The following is a 16662-nucleotide window of genomic DNA, read 5'->3' on the forward strand; positions in this document are numbered from 1 at the left end:
TGTCCTCATAATTGTGATTTTAAATAGATTATTTTCTTTCTCTATTATATTTGATTGGGTTCAAAGTTATTGGCTGTTTAATTTGGGAGAAAATGCCAAAAATTTTTATTAAATGTAACAAATTAAAAAATCATTTAGTGGCATATTGATAGAGCTGTGAAAAAAAGAGAAGAGAAAGGGTGGGGGAACAAATAGAAGAATAAAGGAGATAGGAGTGGGGTAGAAAAGTACAGACGGGGAGAGAAAAGGACCTGTTTAGGGATAGTGTCAGGTTAAGAAAACCCAGATTTAAAATAAATTTAGTTATAACTTACACTATTTGGCTGCGGCTTGTAGCATGTACCCTCCTCTGCTGAAAACACTCCAAATAACTTCCGAGCTGAGAATAAAAAGCAACGTCCTTTCAACAGCCAACACGACCCTGGGCTTTTGCCCTGCTTGTCTCTCAGATCTCATCTCTCATGCTCTTATAGCTCACACCAGTCCAGCCACTCTGACCTTTTCCTCATTAACAACTGGTGTGATATCATCTCAGGGATGCTGTCCTTGCTGTGTCCTCTTCCAAAAATGTTTTGCCATATCCCGATACCCCCTTCAAGTATTTGCTCAAATATCAGCTTTTTACTGAGGCTTCCCCTAAACATTTTATTGCAAATTGAAATAGACTTTTTCCAGCTCTCCATAACTTCTGCTCTTATATTTTACTTATATATTTGTCCATTGTCTGTGTCCTCTTATCGGTGCATTTGTAAGAACAGGAATTTGTGTCATTTCATTCACTGCTGGTTTGTCCAGTGCCTGGAACCGTGCCTGGTACAAAGGGTTGCTCAATACAATTTTTGTAATGGTTGAACTTAAATCCATTACCTGTTATCTAAACTGTATAATGAATCCCTTATATAGTTCTTCAGGAGCTCTACCAAGAAACAGACAATTAGCCTGAAAACAGGGGCAGGACACGGAAACCTAAGAGCCAGAACAAGAACCTGGAGTCTTCGATCAATGCTTCCTAAAGAATGTGAAGTAGAATTGTGGCCTTCAAACATGTTTTGTCCACATAACTCCTAAAAGACTTTAAAATCCAGTTACCCCTCACTTTTTTTCAGGTTAACTTCTAACATTATTCTCATACATTTAGTTGCAAAGATGCATTGTAACTATTGAGATTTGAAAATAAAATGAATATACCATTCAATTAAAGGGATTCATGTATTGTGAAGATATTAAAACCCCTGAATTGCTACATGTTAAAAGGGTGAATTTTATGGTATGTGAGTTATATATTAATTTCAAACTTTTTAACATAAAAAAGAAAAACAGAAAAAAAATTAAGTACACATTGGACCTTCCCCCAAAGTTAAAATCTGCCAAACTAAAGCTAGTTCTGACTTTGAGATTAAATAAATTCACCCATAACTAAAAGAGAACATTTATATTTTCACTATTTTCCCTTCTAGCAACTGCTTTTAACAATAACATTTTTGATATTATACATTTAGCAAGATCAATATCCAGATGAGATGAAAAAAGTTTTGTAAGATCTTTTTTTGCTTAATAAAAGGCTGTGACTTATTGTAACAAAAAATGGATCCATGGAATATACAACCATTTGATGATCAATATCATGTATTAAAATATTAAAACATGGTCTTCATAATAATCAGACATTTTATATCATTTCCCGTTCTCCTTAAATCATGTGTCATTCCACTTTTCTCCAGAGAATTTTATCTTGAGGTAATATGTTTATATGCTTGAAAGTCATTTACTAATTAAAGTTTCATATTACCTTTGGGAGAAATGGAGTATATTTTTTGAGGTTGAGATTAAAGTTATTTGAGTCATCACTAAAATTATATTAGTACATAACTGATCTAACAAAATAAATATGTTACATTTTTTGAAAATTATTTATTGAAAATGCATCTCTTAAATGAATAAGGCTACTTTCCCCCCTAAATTAATTCATGTATACTAAATGATCATCACTTATTGCTAAAATGAAGTGAAGGGTTTCACATCACTTATTTCTATTTTTCATTCTCCTAATTAAAATCGGAGAAACGTGCTCATATAAATATGAATATAAGAATTTTAATTCTTTGAAATTCTAGCTTTGGGAAAAATAATATATAGTGCCACACTACATCACTGAAAATTATTTCCAGTAACTTGTCTGCTGACCATTTCATTAAGCCCATCTCCAATTTTGTTAAAGCAAAAAGAACTGAAAACTATCTTAGTTGTGAAAGAATCTGCTACCCAAACATAAATCATTCATCCTTTCTACTCCAAGACTAATTTCTATTTGTTTGGTGCCTTGGAATTTTTTTTTGACCCTGAGGTAAGGCACTTAAAAGATTAAGGCTGTGAAATTTAAATATTGGTGTTGTGCTGTTTTCTTCTTTTGTATAAAGGGTAAGAGTGATTATCATGGAAAGTGGAGGGGAGACCCTGGGAATTTTTTTGACCCTGAGGTAAGGCACTTAAAAGATTAAGGCTGTGAAATTTAAATATTGGTGTTGTTGTGCTGTTTTCTTCTTTTATATAAAGGGTAAGAGTGATTATCATGGAAAGTGGAGGGGAGACCTCAAATCCCTCCAGTCTTGTCTCAAGTATATCCATTTTAGGGAAGTTGAAAATATTAAGATTGATTTCCTTAAGACTATTTCCTTTACTCACAGACCCTTGTTTGATGATTGCTGTGGGAAAAAAAATAGAGAAGAAAGAAAGGAAGAAGGAAGGAAGGGAGGGAGGAAAGAAGGAAGGGCAAAAGAAAGAAAGGGAGAAAGAAAAAAGTCAAATCTCACAAATGAGGGTCCTAAAATGTTTATGAGATAGGCATGTTTCAGAAACGCTTTTGTTATTCTCTTAAGAGATTCATAATATTTATTGTTCTCTGGTGAGGAAACCTGGCTGCCTTGTTTAACTCTGCCTTTCTAAATCATATCTGAACACCGAACCCTTTCCCTTGTAACATTATTGGACAACCCACAGAATTAATATTCTATTGATACATGTTTAACACTACGCTAGATGCTTCTACTGAAAGGCATGGGGAAAAAAAGTGTGTGTGTGTGTGTGTGTGTGTGTGTGTGTGAGTAAAGTGGGAACTTTGATTAAAAACTGTGGTTTTAGAAAATAAGGCCTTGCTATCATTGGAAAGTGAAGTCTGGCAAATAAGGAAGCTGAGAGAGAAGACAGGGAACCAAGGGCAGAACAGGATATTGCATATTCAGAACAAAAAAGGGGCTAGTTCAAGAAATATGGGGGAAGGGAGAAGACTCAATGTCACTACCAAATTATTATATAAGAGACTGACAAGACTGTCCAACATCTAGGATGTTTCATACATATTCAACAGATAAGCTGCTGCTGATAACAGAGTGTTCTTTCTTCTGGAAGCTGGGGGTGGGAGCCTAGACAGAAAATAACTCTGCATCTCCAGAGATCAAGGGAGAAAATTCATTCAGCCTCAAACTGGTGCTAGGTAGAAAAAAAATGCTAATTTCAGGGGGAAAAAAAGGATAGCATAGCCTAAAATATAATGCTGTGTGGAAAGCTGAACTACCTGGAAAGAAAGATTACACAGTCTGGATGAGAGCAATGGGTTATTTAAATTAATGCAACATAAATTAATATCTAGTCAGCTTTCCCTCAGAGATTGCCTAGAACTATAATGAAATCTTGTGTGCTCAATGCTGTGCACATATTTTTGGAAAAAGAGTGACACAAGACAAGTGAAAGAGGACAGTCAGGCTTTAAGCCGGAGGTGAAATCTTTACTAAACCCCTAGATAAGAGGGACACGAGTCATTCAAGACAGAGCATAGGTTGTATCCGGGAGTCATCTCTACAAAGCTTCCTTGGATGTGTCCTCTATCTTCTCTCTACTCAGAGTGTAATTTTAAAATCAATTTGGGAACTTTATAGAAATCATCCCACAGGTAAGTAAAAGACAAAAACCAGCATGGAAAATACCCACAATGAATAGCAACAATATAGAAAAGTACAACTTTTGGTTAGATAACCCCTGTAATATTTACATGAGCATCCTTCTTAGGGTTCTCTGAACACATATCTGATGGAACTGGGCTGAATCTGAACAAAGCATAAGCTGAGAGCTGAAAACAGATGTCACTGAATCAAATCCTAATTCAAACCTACATTTTCAAGGTCCCCTTTGTATAAAGTCCTATGGTCAGTCCATAGAGTTCCTAAAGAATGCAAATTCCAGCAATGGTTTAAATGTGAAATCTAAGAGACAGACTTATATTTAACTTTAATATCAGTTGCCATGACAACCAATGGGCTATTTAAAGTTATTAGCATCCCAGCCCACTGAGTTAATAATATGGACAAGAATGGCATAAAAGTTAAGCAAAAGCAAATTACTTTAATGTCATATCACATAGCAATGACAGTGAAAGCATGCAGGCTTAAGAGGGTTTGGAGAAACATAGTTAAAAGGACATATTAATCAGCCACTCTTGAAATTTGTAGCATATTATTGATGCCTTCTGCCTACGATATTCCTCAGGCTCATTAAAATTCTAAGTTCAGGATTTAAATAAAATGAAGCAAAAAACATCAAATTGGAATGTAAAAATTGCTAGTTAGCCAAAATGTTTTACAACCACGTGGTCTCCATCTTATTAACTATCTCCTGTTTTAATCTCAACACACATGGTCAAGTATGTCTTACAGAGTCACCTTGGGGATATCCAGAAGATTTTAACAAAGAAAAAAAGGTGTGATGCAGTAAGGAAGAGAGGATCAACCTTCATGAACTGTTGTTTGAAAGAGTCATCTGCTAAAAGCAGCAAAGAATGACATAAGATGTTAAAACAGATGGCCTAAGTCACAGTGCTACATCACATAAGTATGGAGACGAACTAAAATAGCCCAAGTAATATTTTTATTAACAAGTTGCCAAGTACAGTAGCAAAAATACCTTTAGAAAGAATCTCACTTCAAAAAAGAGGTTTTTCCCCCCTTACACTCGATGTTATTTTCTGAATTACTCTTGGTCTATTGCATATGTTCAAGCATCTGGGTGCTTGCCATGTTCAGATGAAAGAAACTAACCTCTCTCCTTGAAGGATGCCTCCTTGCCTTCTGAGCCTACCTCTGCGATGGAGACAAATGAGAGTAAACTAAACCAGAAACTCATGAGGAAAGTGCTATACCGCACACTCTTACAGAGAATTATTTTGCACATTAAACAAGCTGAGTAGAGAGTTCTCTGGTCTTTGAATTAGTTACGAAGAAAGAAACATTCATTAAATCTGTGATAGTAAGTGTTGCCAGAATGACCTGAATATTATTAAAGGTGATGCCAGGAAATCACTTCAAGAACATGGATGCACATGGGGATGGGTGTAAACAGTAAGCTGTAACTGCCCACAGACGTTTCAATTACAAAACCAGCACACAAGAAGCAGATCAGAACACAGTGTATTCAAAGACATGTGAAAAAAACCTCCCAAATCAGAAAGAACAGTTTGAGATTTACAGAATGATTCACTTGTACAGCCCTATCAATGAATATTATTCACTAACATCTATGAATTCATTCATGTATAAATTACACTTAGGGAAGACTTTGGAAAAGTGGCATGGTATACTGGTTGAGAGCATAGAATGTGGAGTCAGACAACCTGGGTTTGAATCTCAGCTCCTCTACTCTGGACAAATTAGGTACTATCTGGGCATCATATGTATGTTGTCTTACAAGGCTATTCTAAACATCAAAAGAGCTAATGAATTTAAAGCCCTTCAATACATACTTTTCATTATATACCATTTAAATTATCATTATATATTATATATTATGTACATAATATATGTAAATAGGAGAATGATGAAGATAAGCACTTATGGAAATTCTAACATTTTCCTTGCTTGCTCCAAGAATTTGCTTCCACAATGACACCTTTGACCAACAGTCTGGAGGACAGAAGTTTAACAGGGGAAATTTTACACAAAGTACAGTCAAAAGATGAAGATGACAGTCCCTGGTCAAGCAATGACCAGGAAAGCTAAGACAAAAAGGTACTAATATTTGTCCTGACAGTATCTGGTATCTTGGACTTCACACACACACACACACACACACACACACACACACACACACACATGAACAGGACAGATTTTTGAAACCTAACATCATTTAACATTGAATTTGGCTTGATTAAAAATTTGGCTTTCCTTAGAGCTTTCTAACAAGGGAAGAATATTCTAGGCAAAGAATGGAACTACCTCCTTAGTAGTTACATTTCTCATAATAAACAGACAAATTCTGCTTGTAAACTTAAAATTATTGCGGTCTTTTTTGGCATGAGTCAGCCTCCCAAGTTCACTGAAAAGTTTGAGTTTGGCCTACCAGGCTATGGGGCAGACAATGGATGGAGGCAAATTCACCAGTATAATCCCTCCCTATATAGCACTTGCCTGTCTGCTAGCCAGGCTGTATCCTCCTGGTGAGATCCCAGGTACTCAGATATGACTGACTTAAATTCCTGTAAGTTGAATCATAAAGAAGTGATACTACATAGTCTTAACATTTAGAACTTAAAGAATCAAGATTTATTTAGGTTCATTGATTCAAATTACAAAGTTTATTTTTCCTCCTCCAGTCTCATAATCTCATCGGGGTAACTGCCAAAGAATAATAGGCAAGCACAGTTAAATAGTGGTATGTAGCAATATTTTTCAAGCCCCTCTCAATGCATAATTGATTTATACTTTCTTGTGAGAGGTCCTCATTTGTATTAGAAAGATCTCTGATCCACAACTGGTTTTTAGTGTTTCAGTGAGGTCCTCATTAAAAAGTCTTATGGGATGGAATGACTGACCATGCCCTATATTTAAGACTATTGCTATGGTTGTCATCACAGGCAAAGGTGCTAGAAAGCTCCAACAAATTCACTAGAACTGTATCAATACCCTCTTAGGCCATCTCCCCAACTCATGTCATTGGAGTGATCACAGTACAGCAAAAACATTCACATTTACCTTGTATTTGTCTGAATATACACTTATGGCCTGTGTTGTAAGCCATTCTTTAAATTACGACTGACAGTGAATTCACCTGATCCTGAGTTTTATGATTTGCCATTGGTCATGATGTCTCTTTCTCTCCTTTATAAAGAAAAATAACAATACAACCTTGAGTTAAAAAACCCTAAGAAGCACTAACTTGTGACCAAGCCAGCCTGCCTTCGTGGAAGTCACATAAGGTCTCAAAGTCATGTTTCATTTTGTAACAGATTTATCTAAAGTGAGAGACTCAAAATACTGTTTATTTCACAGTATTTAACATTATTACCATCCCTTGAACCCATGAAGAAAACAGAGAAGCAAGCTCCTTAAGTCAAGATGTCCTTGGAGAATAATTTAATAACCATAATTGTTTTCAAGGAGCAGAGAGGTCCTATTTCTGCATACTTCCCCAATATTTTTTACTTCTGAGTCACATCTCTATATAAAAACTCATGTCTTACTGAAAACTACTTCACTAAGAAATCTTCACTTCTCTGCTCAAATCACTGCAAATTATCATGTCTTTTTAGACATCACCATCAAAAAGGTAGTGAACAAAAACCAATAAAACAACTATTATTAAAATTCATAATTCTTTCTTACAAATAGGTTAAAAAAGGGGTTAACTGCAATTTTCAACATTTTTAAAGCATTTTGAATGCATTAAAATTGGCTTCCTCTGGCATTGCTGAAAGAGCACCTTTTTAAAAATATCTGATGTCCAACAGAGTTTCCATCTTATCTACAGCATAGGACTTAACTAAGTTTTTAACATTCCGAGTTCTGTCTTCTAAAGAAATTCCAAAGAATTTAAAATTTTTTTCTTAGTGATTAGTGTTTTTCCTTGTCTTGCCCCTAGCCAATATCTTTCAGGTTAACTTTAAGAAATACTTGTGATTTTTCCTTCAATATTTTATGATTGTTTTGTTTTAAATGTTCCTTCAAGCAGCTGCCTTTGTCCAGCAGTGAGCTAATAAATGTTTGACCACCAGTTCTCCAAATAAAAGCAAAGTAAAACAAGAAGCCTTGATGTATATAACATTTGCCAATTTCTATGGTGTAAATACTTCCAACAGAGTGGATTTCAAATTACTAATATAATGACACTGAACACAGAGCTAGGAAGAGACATGCAATATACCATTACGTTACATTTCCACCAGACAGATACAACAGGCATAAATAATGTCAAGAGCATTGATAATAAGACATGATAAAATAATTAAGAAGTCATTAGTTTTGAAGATGCATTACCTTTGGTTTTAGTATAATTTATTCAATCATAAGAGTACATCTAATTTTTAATGACCTGTGTATTTCACAATCATCTTTTACAAGCCATTAAGAGCTGGCTCCAATACACCATTGCCTCTACTATGACAGTTAACCAAGCTTTAAGCTTATACTTCTCTTCATAAAGGTTAAATCCATATTTAAACATCCATCTAAATACATTGTGCATTTTTTTTTACTGTTTGCTATATTTTCTACTTATGGTAGTTGGAATGTGCTATTATCTTCTTGTTAAGTTCATGGAGGAAAAGCCTAAATGCAGGGCATCAACTTGATATCACTATGGAAACCAGTGTCTGATTTTGTTTGGGGAATTACATTCTCTTTAAACTGGCTGATTTATGATATGATACGTTTAAAAAATAAAATGGCTGGGCAAATCTCTGAAAGTCCTAGAAAAATCACAACACTCCTGTGAGGATCAGTGACGTTAGTACAATCTTTTCTCACTTCAGAAGGCTTCCATGTTAATACGGACTAAACTGATGAGCCCAACTTCCTAACAACACAGTAGTTCAATATTTTTTAGTTAGGCACTTTCCAAGCCTTCAAAAATAAAGCCAAAAATCATAATACCTCCCACATAAAGTCTCCAGAAATCATAATCTTCACCCTCCAAAAACCTTTGCTATTATTATTGTAACTAACGCTATTAGCAAACGAACACTGTTCCAAGGTACTGTTCTGGTTGCTATCCATAGTACCTCATTTAATCCTTATGACCACATTGGGACGGTACTTCTGTTATCATTTTTAAAGGTGAGCCAACAGGAAGTTTAGATAGACTAAATAACTAGCCCAAATAATGCTGGGGATAAAGCTAAAACGTAAACCCAAGTTTTCCTAACTCCCAATCCCTTTCTCAATGCCACTATGTTTATTACACCTATGATCCCTATGTCACTTGTACTCCATCCCCCTGTGTTCCAACCAAAAACCCTAAACTTACTTGATGTTGTGCGGTCTTTAACCATTTACAGTTACTTATCACTAAAATCAATAGGCTATATTTCTAAAAGAAGTCTCAACTCTGTTCCTCTCTAATGCCACTACCCTAGCCCAGGCCACCAACATCTTTGGCCCAGGAAACTCTAAGAATCTCCTTCTTGGTTTCCACTCCTTCCATCTTGCAACTATCCTCTGTATCCCCAGGCTCTATCATCATCATTATCCAGATTTACAGAATGGGCACAGTGACCAAGACATTGGGTAAATGTCCAACAGGAACAAATATTTTGTAGTTAACAAGTTGGTTTGTACATTAACAAAGCAGGTCTCCTGTTCAGTCAAGAATGGTTACATAGACTAATGCCAGGCTTCTAGCTCTGAAAGCTAATAGCCCTTACTCTCTGTAGAAAAGAACAAGAACAAGAACAAGAACAAGAACAAGAACAAGAACAAGAACAAGAACAAGATCTATGTTTCAAGACCTCTTCCCACCCTCACATCTCACCCACCAAAAGTCCCTACCTTCATCCCCACCCAGACCTGCCTTCAGAAACAAATATATTTATATATGTTATTCTTTAGCATGAAGTTAGAATGATCTTTCTAAAAGTAAAGTCTGATTCTGTCAATGTCTTCATTAACATATTTCAGTGAGGGCTCCAGTGAAGCCCAAAGTCCTTAAAAGGATTCCCCAAGCTCTTCATTATTTGTTCCCTGTAATCTCTTCAGGCTCTGGTCTTGCAACTTCCTCTTGCATAGTGACCAACTTCTGACAGTCGGAAGTTGCCAAGGTCTTACCAACTGGCTTTTGAACAAGCACTTTCTTCTGGCTAAGGGGCTAGCTAATCTTCCATTCCTACTCTTGCCAGATACTCCCATTGAGTTCCAATTAATTATTCAACTGTCAACTTAATATTTCTCGTGCCTACAACTATATACAGTAGGATTCAATGGACTCTTGCATGAACATTTTCTTCAGATAAGCTATGTGATATATTTGTTCTTGTAAGAGAGAAGCTATAGGCCATTTGAAATGATCTATTATCATCATTAACTATATTCATTTGTATCACTCTGCAAGTAAAGAACACACAGATAGTTAACTTCCCAGGGACCAGTTTCTTTATCCAAAAAATGAAAAGAATGGACCAGATAGGTTTTACAAAATGAATGGATAATTTACATTTCTAAGTTAAAGGACTCTGTACCTTCACTGAGATCATTTTGGGGACCAGAACCTAATAAGCAGTAGAACTTTCTCTAAGCAGCAAGTAGCATTTTCTTTAATGAAAATTGAAACAGTTTTTGGAAGAGGTCAGAGAACTACAAGATACAGAACAAAAGTGTGCTATTGATGTCTGTTTCATTAAAATATAAGTTAAATATGTGAGGGCCTCTAGAATTAGAGATGTCCTGGCTCTTGCTCAGAGCACACTTTTCAGATTTCAACATAGCATTCCTAAGTGTGTGACTCTTTGTGAGTACACTGATGAAAAAAATAAATTCACTGGGATTCAGCAAATGATACAGATTTATCTGTGCAGGCACTTTTGAGGGGCTGTTTTCACCTATAAACCTAGATTCTTTCAACACACAACAAAAAGGCAGATGGAATAACGTTTGGAAAAACACCAATATTTTTTCTCCTTGCAACCTATTACATCAGCCAGCATTTCCCTGTAGTTGTGATTATTCCATTATGACTTGATTACTAACTATTACTGCCACAGTTGGAAAAGTAAAAGCCCGGCATGGGGCCATCTCCATTAAAGGAATATGAAATCCCATAACCAGCTCTCAGGCTGCACGGCTGCTGTGGGGTTGAACTCAGAAGTACATTAAGTATCTACTTAAGATGCTGTTTGAAGGAGCACCCTAACTTACATCATTATTTCATTTAGTTTGAACTGTACCATGGATTTTTCCATTAAGCAATATTAGACACTTAAACACTATATCGAGGTTAGTCGTGCTCTAAAAAAAGGCCATGTAATTTTTTTTCTACTCTCTTTCCAGAGGTTGAGAATTTTCTATCACGTGTATAGGCAATCCTGATTTTCCCTAATAGAACAGACTAAGTGGTTACATAAACTAGGGAGTACCATCATGTTAAAGAGGCATAACTGAGAAGAGAAGCATTAATATTCATGTTGGTAACATGGGCATACGCCATTTATAAAATCAGAGAGAAAAGAGCTTTCGTTGCTATAATTTAACAGGCCCAGGAAATACAAAATTTTAAAAAGTCAAATATATTCAAAGCACATAGATTATTGTTAATGGGGAAAGGGAATTATGATACTATTTTATATCTATTCTTGTTTTATGTGTCACAAATGACAAGGTGGCCCAGGATGAGAAGTGAGATATGATGAAGTCCTTTCACCGTGTTTTTAGGACAAAATCTAGTGGTGGAAAAACACCAAACAACTTAAATATTTTACAGGGGGATGCTCACCACTGCGAGAAAACTACAAATTATATATTTTTAAAACTACAAATTAGTACATTAGCATATATCTAATTACTCTTGGGAAAGATTGCATATATGTGTCTATGTGAGTTTGTGTAAATACACACCCCAAATAATAGAAATATCTAGGGAAGATACATATCTTGACTTTATTTTCAAAACCAGGCAGATTTTTTTTACTCAAAATAGCTTCTGCTACCATAATTATGTGGAGAAAATCTATATTTAGCCAGATTAAAGGTTTCTTGAGGCAAAGAGGTTACTCCATCTTTACCATCTTCTTTCCTGTGTGGGATTCCTCACTTTGGAAGTGAAGGCATATCTCTGACAGGAGCCAGTGCAAGCGTGCATATCCTCCCTATCAGAGAGAGGAGCTTAAATGGTTCCAGATCTCAGTATCCATACCATTAACATTCTCCTTCCCCCAAAGGCTTGGCTCAACTCCCCTTCCAATCATCACTCCACTGATAGTAGCAATGTCTTCACCTCTGAATCCCTTTCTTCCTTTTATTTTTATCATTTAAATACACTTAGTAATAACTAATGTAATTCTGTCCCCCTTCCCACACTGCCCTCCCCCGACCAATTTTGAAAAGAAAATACCTCCAATAGCACAGGAAATTGTGTGAGCAAGTCTGTGGGCTCACTATCTAAAAGCTTATGTGATTGAAAAAGAAAATCAGGGAAATATGGATGAAACTTAAAAGTCTAAGGTGTGGTTCTAGGCCTTTTTGCAAAGGGTCCCTCTAGGGAAGAGGATGAGAAGTGAGTATAAGTAGAACCTGGAAAAATACACAGAATTTTGAGAAGACCCTATTAAGAGGCATCAAGTAGCAGTATGAATGATCAAGTCAGAATTCCCACCCCAGCCCTGTGACTGGTTCCACAACCTCCTGATTTTACATAAATCACATACGCTGAAGAGACTGTTACCTTCTCCCTTTAGAAAGAGCAACACCAATAACATCAGAAGATAATTCTTTAAAACATTAAAATTTCTCTTCGCTGTTGCAGCCATTGCTGGACATCAGTGGCCAAAATGAAGTGCAATCCCTTTGTGACTTCCGACTGGAACAAGAATCATAAAAGGCATTCCAATGTACCTTCCCACACTCACAGTAAATATGATATCTTCTCTTTACAAAGAGCTGAGACGGAAGTACAACATTTGATCCATGCCCACCCAAAAGGATAAGGAAGTACAGGTTGTGTGAGGACTATACCAAGGTCAGCAAATTGGCAAAGTAGCCCACATTTACAGGAAGAAATACATTATCTACACTAAATGAATACAGCAAGAGAAGGCCACTGGTGCAACTGATCCCTGGGCATCCCTCTAGCAAGGTGGTTATCAGTAGGCTAAAACTGGACAAAGACCACTAACATATCCTTGAACATAAAGCCATATCTCATCAGGAAGCAAAGGAAAAGGGCAGATAGAAGGAAGAAACAATTGAGAAGATGCAGGAATAAAGGAATCTTATAAACGACTTTAAATAAAAACTGTTAAAATGGAAAAAACTTATTAAAATTATAAATAACTTAATTATTAATAAAGTTTTCCTTAGAAATAATTCCCCCAGCAAATATTCATTCCTTATTTTCCCCTGGGTTTCTAAAATAATTTTCTTTCTCCATTAAGGCTGACCGAGTCTTAGAAAAATTGCTTAATCTAGGACTTCACACTTAGCGAGTCACAGTGTCCTGAATGTTAACTGAAAAATCACTGTTTGTTAGTGTGGATATTTTTGCTATTTTGTGCATCCTCAGACTTTATAGCCTAGAGATTCATGAGTAACAATGCTTTGTTCTTCTAAGTTACATACACAATTGTACGTTTTTCTCTTCATAAATTGAAACACACCCAAACCAAAACTTTGAAAAGTGAAACAAAAACTCCTTGCATTTTTTTCTTCAATAAGTATAAATAAATACAGTGAGTGTTAAAGTGAAATTTAAGGAAGTAAAGGAGAAAGAAGGGAGAGAAAACAGTTAAGTGAAAGATGAATCATTACTATTCAATGAACCCTAACTACAAGCTATACACTGTGCTAAGTGCTTTCCATGGACTGTATGCATACCTCATAAGGAAGGCAACACAATTTAAACTGCTTAGACATGAAAACTGAGATGAAAACTAAAGGTCTTGTGGAAGACCTTCCATTGTGGGTGAATGGCAGACCTACCCAGATACCCAAGCATGTGATCCAGAAGAGGAAAGAGAGAGACAGAGGTTGGGAGGGAGATGAAGATCAGAAGTGGATGACACTGTTCACTCCTTTCCCCCACTCCCTAAGTCTTATCTGGGTTATAAGCAAGCCCCATGCCAGCTGTTTCTTGACTTCTCTGTTCTCCAATTAGGCCTTTTAGTGAAGGAGAGCAAAAGGAATAGCAATGATTTAATAGAAATAACCTTGAATTTTCTTCATTTTCAAGTAAAACATTTGCAAAGATTGGCACTTTGAATATTACTAGTAACATTACATGCAACCCATTTCATAGCTATTTCCATCACCCCAGTGTGTTATCACAGAGTTAGCCTAATAATGCCTTTCTGTTAAAATGTCTATATAAAACAATATGCATATGAGGTGGTTTCCAATGTTTGCTAATCGGTTAGCAAAATGCCATTAACTTCACTTGGTTCAAGGTAATTGGTTACTATAAAAAATATAATTCCCAGCTGCAGGGAGATGCATAGACCTACTTTCTACCTAACTAAGGCAGAAATTTTTACTCTAAGGAAACTTAAGCATCTTTAGAGGCACCCTAGGGGACAACTGTGGCTAGAGGTTGGGTCTCTTGACCCTGTTTTTCAATCTCTAATTAGCAGAGCGACTCTGTTCTTACATGATTTATATACTGCATTTTGAATAAGATTTTGGCCAAGAAACAGTTCAGTTCAAAAAATCTTGAAAATCACCGAGGTAAGGGACTTACATTTTCTTCAAACATAATTTTGAATATAAAACCAATTAATAATTGTTACTTAAAGCTGTCATCAAATCCTGCATCAAATTATATTCCAGTGTTATTAATGAAACTAGAATGACAATGAAGTCTCCTAGTAAAACCATATAATAATACTTGAGTAGCAGGGTTTTAGTGGTTCCATCCACCTCTTTCTCTGAAGTACACTGAGGCAAGGAAAAGTCAGAGCAAATTAACAGTGTTTGAAAAGCTTAATGGTGCTTTAACAAAAGATACAATAATCAAGGTTTTTAAATTTATAAGGTGTATGTTATGAGAAGAAAGTAAAATGAGTCAGATCTGATCTGTCCTTCATAAAATCATGTTAATGGCCCTGTACACGCTGTGCTTTTTGTATGCAAATATTGATTATATGCTCTTGTATTTTGTCTTTATCATCTACAATTTTAAGGCAAAACATTCCCCCATAAAAAAAAAATAAAAAGAAAGAAAAAATGCACATAGCATTTTCTAACATTTTGGGAGGGATTTTTCTTGTCTCTAACCATTTTAAAATTGGTGTCAATATTATAAAATTTTGAAATAGCCTCAAAAGGCTGTATGAATGTAAGGAATAATATAGTTAAGGGGTGCCTGGGTGGTTCAGGTGGTTAAGCGTCCTACTTCAACTCCGGTCATGATCTCAAGTTCGAGCCCTGTGTTAGGCTCTGTGCTGACAGGTCAGAGCCTGGAGTCTGCCTCAAATTCTGTGTCTCCCTCTCTCTCTGCCCCTCCCCCACTCACACTGTCTCTGAAAAATGAGTAAGGGTTAAAATTTTTTTGAAAAAAAGGAATAATATAGTTAAGTTCAGCTGTTTGTTTCCTATACAAAAGAAACTACCCTAGACTCTGCAACATAATGATGGGAAGAAGATGAGGAAGAGGAGGAGGAGAAGGAGAAGGAGAAGGAAGAGAGGCAGGAGGGAGAGGAAGAAGTAGAGGAGGAGGAAGTAGAGGAGGAGGAAGTAAAGGAGGAGGAGGAGGAGGAGGAGGAAGAGGAGGAAGAGATGGAGAAGAATTCATTTCTGAGGAACTTTTAGTTTAGTGATAGAGCCAGCTATATGAAGAATTTTCATGCAATATGGCTGTGAACATAGTATATCTACCAGCAACCCAAAAAAGGGCACTGAGCTCAAACTGAGGTTTCAGGAAATCGTTTTCTTTTTCTTTTTTTAAAAGGTTTTATTTTTTCTTCAAATTTTTGTTTCAATTCTAGTTAACAGTGCAATATTGGTTTCAAGAGTAGAATTCAGTGGTTCATCGCTTACATACAATACCCAGAGCTTATCACAAGTGCCCTCCTTAATGCCCATCCCCCATCACCTCCCTCCATAAACCCTCCGTTTGTTCTCTATAGTTAAGAGTCTCTTATGGTTTATTTCCCATACGTTCCCCTCCCATATGTTCTGTTTTGTTTCTTAAATTCCATGCATGATACCATTTGATATTTGTCTTGCTCTAACTTATTTCACTTAGCATAATACACTCTAGCTCTATCCACATCATTGAAAATGACAAGATTGCATTCTTTTTGATGGGTAATGTTCCATTCTGTATATATACCACCTCCTCTTCATTCATTCAGTCAATGGATGTCTGGGCTTTTTCTGTACTTTGGCTATTGCTGATATTATGGCTATAAACATCAGTGTGCATATACCCCTTCAATTTTGCATTTTTGTATACTTTGGGTAAATACGTAGTAGTGCATTTGCTGGATTATAGGGTAGCTAAATTTTTTTAAATATTTTATTTTAAAGTAATCTCTACACCCAATGTGGGGCTCAAAGACAGAACTCTGAGATCCAGAGTCCCATGCTCCATTGACTAAGCCAACCAGGAGCCCCTCAGGAAATTTTTTTCTATAAGATAACCTTTAGGTTCAGGGCTTTTATTTTTATTTTTTTTTTCAACGTTTATTTATCTTTGGGACAG

General features: G+C 36.0%; 1 protein-coding gene and 1 pseudogene across 2 annotated transcripts in view; one reads left to right on the forward strand and one right to left on the reverse strand.

The window, feature by feature from the left end:
- Window positions 1-16662, reverse strand: part of MDGA2 (MAM domain containing glycosylphosphatidylinositol anchor 2) — an 865051-nt gene that overhangs the window by 456485 nt on the left and 391904 nt on the right. The window lies entirely within an intron of this gene.
- Window positions 12797-13271, forward strand: LOC123583784 (annotated as a pseudogene).

Source organism: Leopardus geoffroyi, chromosome B3 (genome assembly GCF_018350155.1).
Source record: "Leopardus geoffroyi isolate Oge1 chromosome B3, O.geoffroyi_Oge1_pat1.0, whole genome shotgun sequence".
Lineage (NCBI taxonomy): Eukaryota > Metazoa > Chordata > Mammalia > Carnivora > Felidae > Leopardus > Leopardus geoffroyi.